Genomic DNA, 6,551 nt, shown 5'->3' on the forward strand with positions numbered 1-6,551 from the left:
TTATCATGAAGCTTTGTGTTGCATCTAGTGTAATATAATCATTTATATACAATGAATAAAAGAGCCCTAAGACACACCACACATTAATAAGGCTGATTAAGATACATGAACATCCATCTACACTGAATCTGTTATCATGCAGATAGGACTGAAATGGTCTATATGTGCAGTTCCAGATATTAAACAACCTCTGAACCTCTCCAGATTAGATCATGGTCTATATTGAGTTGTGCGTCCTCAATCATAAATATAGAGTAACATGGTGTGACTGGTTTTCTTCCATCTAGTACGTTCAAACTTTCCTTATCAGATCTGACCGATCTGTCCTCTACGACTTTCCAGACAAGATGGAAAACCATCTGAGTCCGAGACAGAACTCGAGCATGAACAATAACAACTGAGATGAAGGTGAAATGAGAAAAGGAAACAATGTTTGTTTGACTTATTCAACAAAGAGTCGCTGCACATTTCCCTTGTTGCAGACTTGGGAAACCTTCCCGCTAAGAGCCCAGAGGACATGAGAGCAGAGTCAGAGTCATTCATCTTGTGCAGAAAAAAGACAAATACACAAACAGACGCAGATGAAGACAAAGGGAAAATCCACCCACACAGAGGAGGTGTCAGATGATGAGAACACAATACCTGTTGTTCACTAGCTTCTTAGACTTCATATGAGATGAGGTTCTGGCAAAGAGGCGACTGGTGACGGCTCCGGCTTCAGTTCTTCATCAGGTGAGCAGTGGGTTGTTGAATTAGACAGGTGAGTGGAGAGACTAGTGGGAGGAGCCAGGACCAGAGGCCACGCCCATGCTAGCTGCACACCGACTGGCTCAGCGAGAAAAGAAAAAGCTTTCGGATTCTACGCATTTTCCTTTCAAAGCAGAAACTGATTTGTAAGGAATGTTTAATGTGCAGAGACATGTCTTCCCACTGCCGTCTTCAATTGAGACATTTCATTAAAGTATGGTTGTGTGACTCATTGAATATAGACAAGAGCAAGTAAAGTTTAAAAGTTTCTTAAGAACAAACTGAACTTGTGTTGACAGTGCAGGCTGCTGCTGTTGTGTTACACTAAGTGGTTGTGTGTAGTTTGACAGTCGGAGCTTTACTCAGCAGGCGGGAGCAGCCATGCACATACACAGCCGTAAATCCACACTCATTTCCCAGCATGCCCGGCTGCGAGCGGAGGCCCTCCACACACCGAGCTGTCTGGAAACCAGAAGTGACAGCATAATGGGATTTCAGACAGGAGCGGCAGAAGGCAGGTAATGAGAAGAGCCGAGCAAACACCTGAACACAAGAGCATCAACAACGATACCAGCAGGACACACGCTGCGGCAAATATAAGAAAAGAAGAACATCTCTTCACGTTCTCTTGCTTTTCAAATAATGAAAACAAGACCAACTTGTTCATAATTAAAGAAGAAAGTCCTGGAAGAGGGTTCAGCTGGAACGGGAAGAATCCTTCACTCCGACAGAGAACGACCACGACCCATCCCAGAGGCATCATGGGAGGAGGAGGAGACGCCGCCCATCTGTTGGTCAGCTGTGGAACTTTACTCATCCTCTACGTTTTGTTTGGAAACTCTTCAGAGTCATAGAGCTCCACGAGGAGCAGAGGAACATGACCTTCATCAAACTGTGAACACGAGGAGCCGCTCACAGCTGAGCAGCGGCTGGAAACGAGATCTTCATTCCCACGACTTGAATCTGCTGCGACGCAGATAACAGATTTAATTAGACCATTCGTCAAACATTACATTTTCTCTAATGTTCTTTTCTTTGAGGGGTTAAAACGAGGTTTTATTCGAATACAAATTAAATAATTTATCTCCTGCGAATGTCACTAGACAAAGACGGGTTGATTATATATGTTAAAGAGGGAAAGCAGCCGTTAAAACCGCAATGCACATGTATTATTATTTTCATAGACAATTAATCAGCAGCTGTGCAGCCGTCACTCGGCGTGCGTCTCCGACACGACGACAGAACAAGATGACAGTAAATGAGATTTCATTCAGACGAATGTCACTGTCGCCATCATCAGCCTGAACGTGTGGAAGTAAATGAATTGTTTGTTTGTACGAGGGAGGAAGACGGAGGGAGATGAGACGAGAGCTCGATGCTGTTCCCATTTAAATGAAGATTTAACTTGTAAATTTGTATAATAATTGAGCTTTTACATTAAAGCTTTCCATTATAGATTCAACGTAACACACACACACAGACACACACACACTCTGTAGAAAGGCAGTGGACTCACAGGGTCTCTGAAACACGGTATCCCAAACTTTATTTTATTGGTTTCATCAGAAGTACCATGTACCATGGAGAGCAGTCACAGTTAGTGGCAACACACACACAACGTTCCTCCTGTCAGATGTTGATCAACACAAATCAATTAAAAAACACAACAAACAAAAAGAAAATCAACACTGGCAACAAAAAAGTCTTCATTATACCCAACATTTTAATTTGTGGTTATTGTTCCATTCAAAAAGAAAACACACCAAAATCATATCGACAAACATGAAACTCCCGACTACACCTCGTGAGAGCGGAGAGAAGAAGAGAGAGAGGAAAGAAAGACGGGAGAGATGGATGGAGGGAAGGAGGGAAGGAGGGTGGAGGTGGAGGAGAGGAGAAGAACAAAAGAGGGGATTTGGTTTGGAGAGATGACGGACGTTGGGAATCGAACACACGGGACTCGAGTGCAGACAAACGGTGGAGCAGATATACTGTGAGTCAGAAAGGAGGGATGAAGATGGAAAAACAAAAGAGGGATAAACGACAAGAAGGTGTGAAGCTGCCGGACAGACGTCAGACGGACAAACGGGACAAGATGACAGAAGATCCATCTGATCTACGCCCACAGCGATGGAGGGAAGAACGGAGACGGATAAATGAACAGATTGAAAAGAGAGAGAGAGAGAAACAAGCGAACAACTTCTAAAAAAAAAAAGGCAATATATGTCATTCTTGAGTGTAGTGAGTGTTTTAGTTTCCTTTAAATAAATATGTAGAATCAAGTCTCTACGGTCAGATGGCCATGTAGTCCACCTCACTTTAAACACTGTACAGTATATACACAATATTCATCATCATCATTATTATCTCTTAAATGACAAAATAACCTTTAGATGTACACACAGTATTCCCCCCCCCCTCTCTCTGAGAATACAGCCACGGTATTTGAAGTAGCAAGCAGTGTCTATTATTATTATTTTTTTTTGTACAAATAACCCATGCAACTCCCCTATAGAATATTTATTTAAGATATATAACTCCTCAAAGATCTCAGCTCTCATTCAATAACAGCAGATATTGCCTTTTTACCAAAAATAACCATAATTAATAAGTCATGTGCAAGTTACTGGACACGAGAAGACGTCACCGCCTTCGTTTAAATTAAAAACAAACCGTCGTTAAGCTCTAAATACATAAAAAAAAAAAAAAAACAGAATAAAAGCCTGAATCTGTACAACATTCAAACCATTTTTTTTGTCAACTCCAGGGGGAATGGGATACGATTCTCTATAACTATATACAGACATGTTATCATTCATGCACAGTATCAACAAGTAGCACATCGACATTCCAAATTATGGAAAACATGGCAGAGGGGGAGGGCAAAAAGGGGGCGGGGCATCTGGGAGGAGAAAGACGGAACAAAAAGGAATTTGCCGCCCGTTTGGTTAATGTGGCGGCAGAGAAAGACGGGTTGGAGACACAGGGACAGAGAGACACCATAACGATACACACGCTGGGCAGGAGGAGTCCATTTCTGTCTCGCTGACCCAGAAATCAATGTATGGCTGTAACTTCATTTTTTTTTTGTCTTACATTTTTATATTCTTCCTCTCTTTATCATCCTCCTTTTCACTTTTAAGGGTAGAGAAGAGCTCCGGTAATGTTTTCTCTTTTTCTTTTTCCCGACAGTACGTTCGTTTCTCCGGCGTCCGTCCGTCCTCGAGTCCGTTCGTCTGTCGCTCGCCCGTCGGTCGAGAAGTGAACGAGGCAACGAACGAATCATCAGAAGCAACGTCGCTAATGGTACACAACGGATTCAACACCATTATATATTTTTTTCTTACATCAGGTACAACATTATTATTGTGAGTCCAAAAAAACAACAATATCTCTGTTGCTGTTAGCATCAGAAGCAACTTCTGTAAAGGAAACGACGTAGCAGCCGTTTCACGCAAGCGAAAAGAACCAGTGCAATGCTTTTACTTCATTTGAAACCCCGCCCACTTCGTCAAACCCCACCAGAGAAGAATAAAACCGACAGGACTGCGATCTACAGCTTGTTCTTCTTCTCCTTGCTTGGTCTGAGTGTAAAACCGTATGTACAGCGATGGCCTGTCCGACCTTTGACCCGTCCACACCAAGGCAGGAAGATAAATCAACGTGCATTTGCAATTCCTTTCCTCGACGAGTTAGAAAATAACAAACGTTGCAATTGCGGCAAACTTCCCAACTTGGTACGAACACTTTGAACTGCTAACCTGTCGTTAGCGTCGCGTAAGACTAGCCTTCAAGTCAAGGTAGAGAGAGGTGGAGCAACCAAGCCGGCGCAGCGAACGAGCTAACTCCCATAAATGAAAAAGAAAAGTTAGCTTCTTGAAAATCTAAGCAGCAAACTAGCTTGATGCTAACAACTACGTTACTGCGAAGCTTTTTACTTCCTCCACAAGATCACTCTGACGAATTAGGCAGCAGGCGATTTTAAGTAAATCCAACATGATTTATTTATATTTAAGATAATATTTACCCTGTTAGAGTTACTCATGATGCAAACTGCTTCTACGACGTTATTTCTTCTTCTTTTTTTTGCGCAAGCTAGCATTAACTTTTTACAGTGTATAAACCTTCAGCCTCATGCCAGTGAAGAGACAAATGCATACAAATTTAAATAGAAAGATTTTCTAGTTAGCGCTGAAACGATATCAAGGCGTCTGTTTGTCTCTTTTCAGAGTGGTAATGAAGTATGAATAATATTTGGTGTTTTAAGAAAGTTCCACTGGTTATAAAACCCTTCACAGGTCGGACTGCAAATATTAAGATTGTGATAGAAAGATTTCCCTTTGGCAAAACAGGGGTAAACTGCCACTCCAAGGCCTTCACTGGGAACAGCTACTCTAACGGAGAGCCACACGTTGTGCAGTGTTTGGCAAATGCAAGCAATCGGATATCTCACTTATTTTAAATTTTTCGGCTGCCAAAGGGTAATTTCGTTCTACAGTTCCTCCACAAACGCTCGACATTTGCAGCATTTAGAAAGTTTAATTTGTGAGATCGGCCATATTTCAAATTTATTTTATGTTTTGCTGGGACACTGACATTTAGTATCCGGTCGTCCTGGAGTGGTTCTCGAGTCCCAAGTGCATGATTCGGTGCCACAGAATTTTGATACGGTTATCTTCCTCTTAGAGATACTCGGGATTTGCCAAACTCCTCCGGTCCAGGGCTCGGCTCGGCTCTCTCACAGAGGCTGAAGCTGTCTGAGGATCGAGCCCGGACTCTACAGACGACCTTTAAAACACGACTTATCATATAATACATCAAGTAAAAAAACACAACATCAGCAGGAAAATTCTGGCCAATTCAGATGCATACAGTGTAGTGCCATTTAAACTATGGACTTTTCGAATGCCTACATATACAGTAAGGTTTGAGAACATTGAGATTTAGGTATTTTGGCTGAACGAGTAAAGTAGTTAACAGTCTGAAGCGTAAACTCTCTGATAGTCGCTGTGGGCTTGAAGATCGAAGTTCTAGTTGTTAAAACCTCAAATGAATAACTTCCACTACAGGGAACTCATTTTAGAATCTGTGTGGGCCTGTCTTATAAAGTGAGTTACACTTCAGTTAACTTTCACCAGTGATGATCACCATGGCTACACGACTAATTAGCATCGAGGCTCATTTATGCTAATCCTACGTTAGAAGAGATAAGCGTCTGTTTTAGACAAGGCTCCGTCGCTGCCCACACTCAAAGGCCTAGTGCAGAATCCAGATGTTCTCACCTCGAGGAACCTTCTGAACTACTGAAGAAGTATCTCACTCACGTCTCGCTTGAACTTTGGACTACACTGCCCCCCATGGTTTCCTGTAGTACTGCTGTTTGGTCTGTATCCAGAAGACGTGTGTTAAATGAAGGGATAGGACGGATCACAGGCTCTATTCGCTTCTGTATCTGATGTTCTGCATAAATGAGCCGTTAAACTACACCAGAAAAAGTCAAGACACTTTCATACGAACTAGCTGAAAGTTGGATAAAGAGCCAGATGAACTCACTTCGTAAGACAGGTCACAGAGGGCGGAGCTTTCCAACAAACAGCCAATTGAAATGATTCTATGAGGATTTCAGTGTACGAGTGGTTGTCGAACCTCTGAGTTTATAAAAAGAGATAAATAAAGACTAGATGTATCCTATGTTCCTGTCGGCTACTTATCGGTTCGTCAAACTACCTCCACACCAACAGCTGATACTTCGCTGGTTTCCACGGCCTGTATGTAAAGGTAGTGGAGGCCGCCCGGGCAGAACC

The sequence above is a fragment of the Limanda limanda genome, chromosome 15 (genome assembly GCF_963576545.1).
Source record: "Limanda limanda chromosome 15, fLimLim1.1, whole genome shotgun sequence".
Taxonomy (NCBI): domain Eukaryota; kingdom Metazoa; phylum Chordata; class Actinopteri; order Pleuronectiformes; family Pleuronectidae; genus Limanda; species Limanda limanda.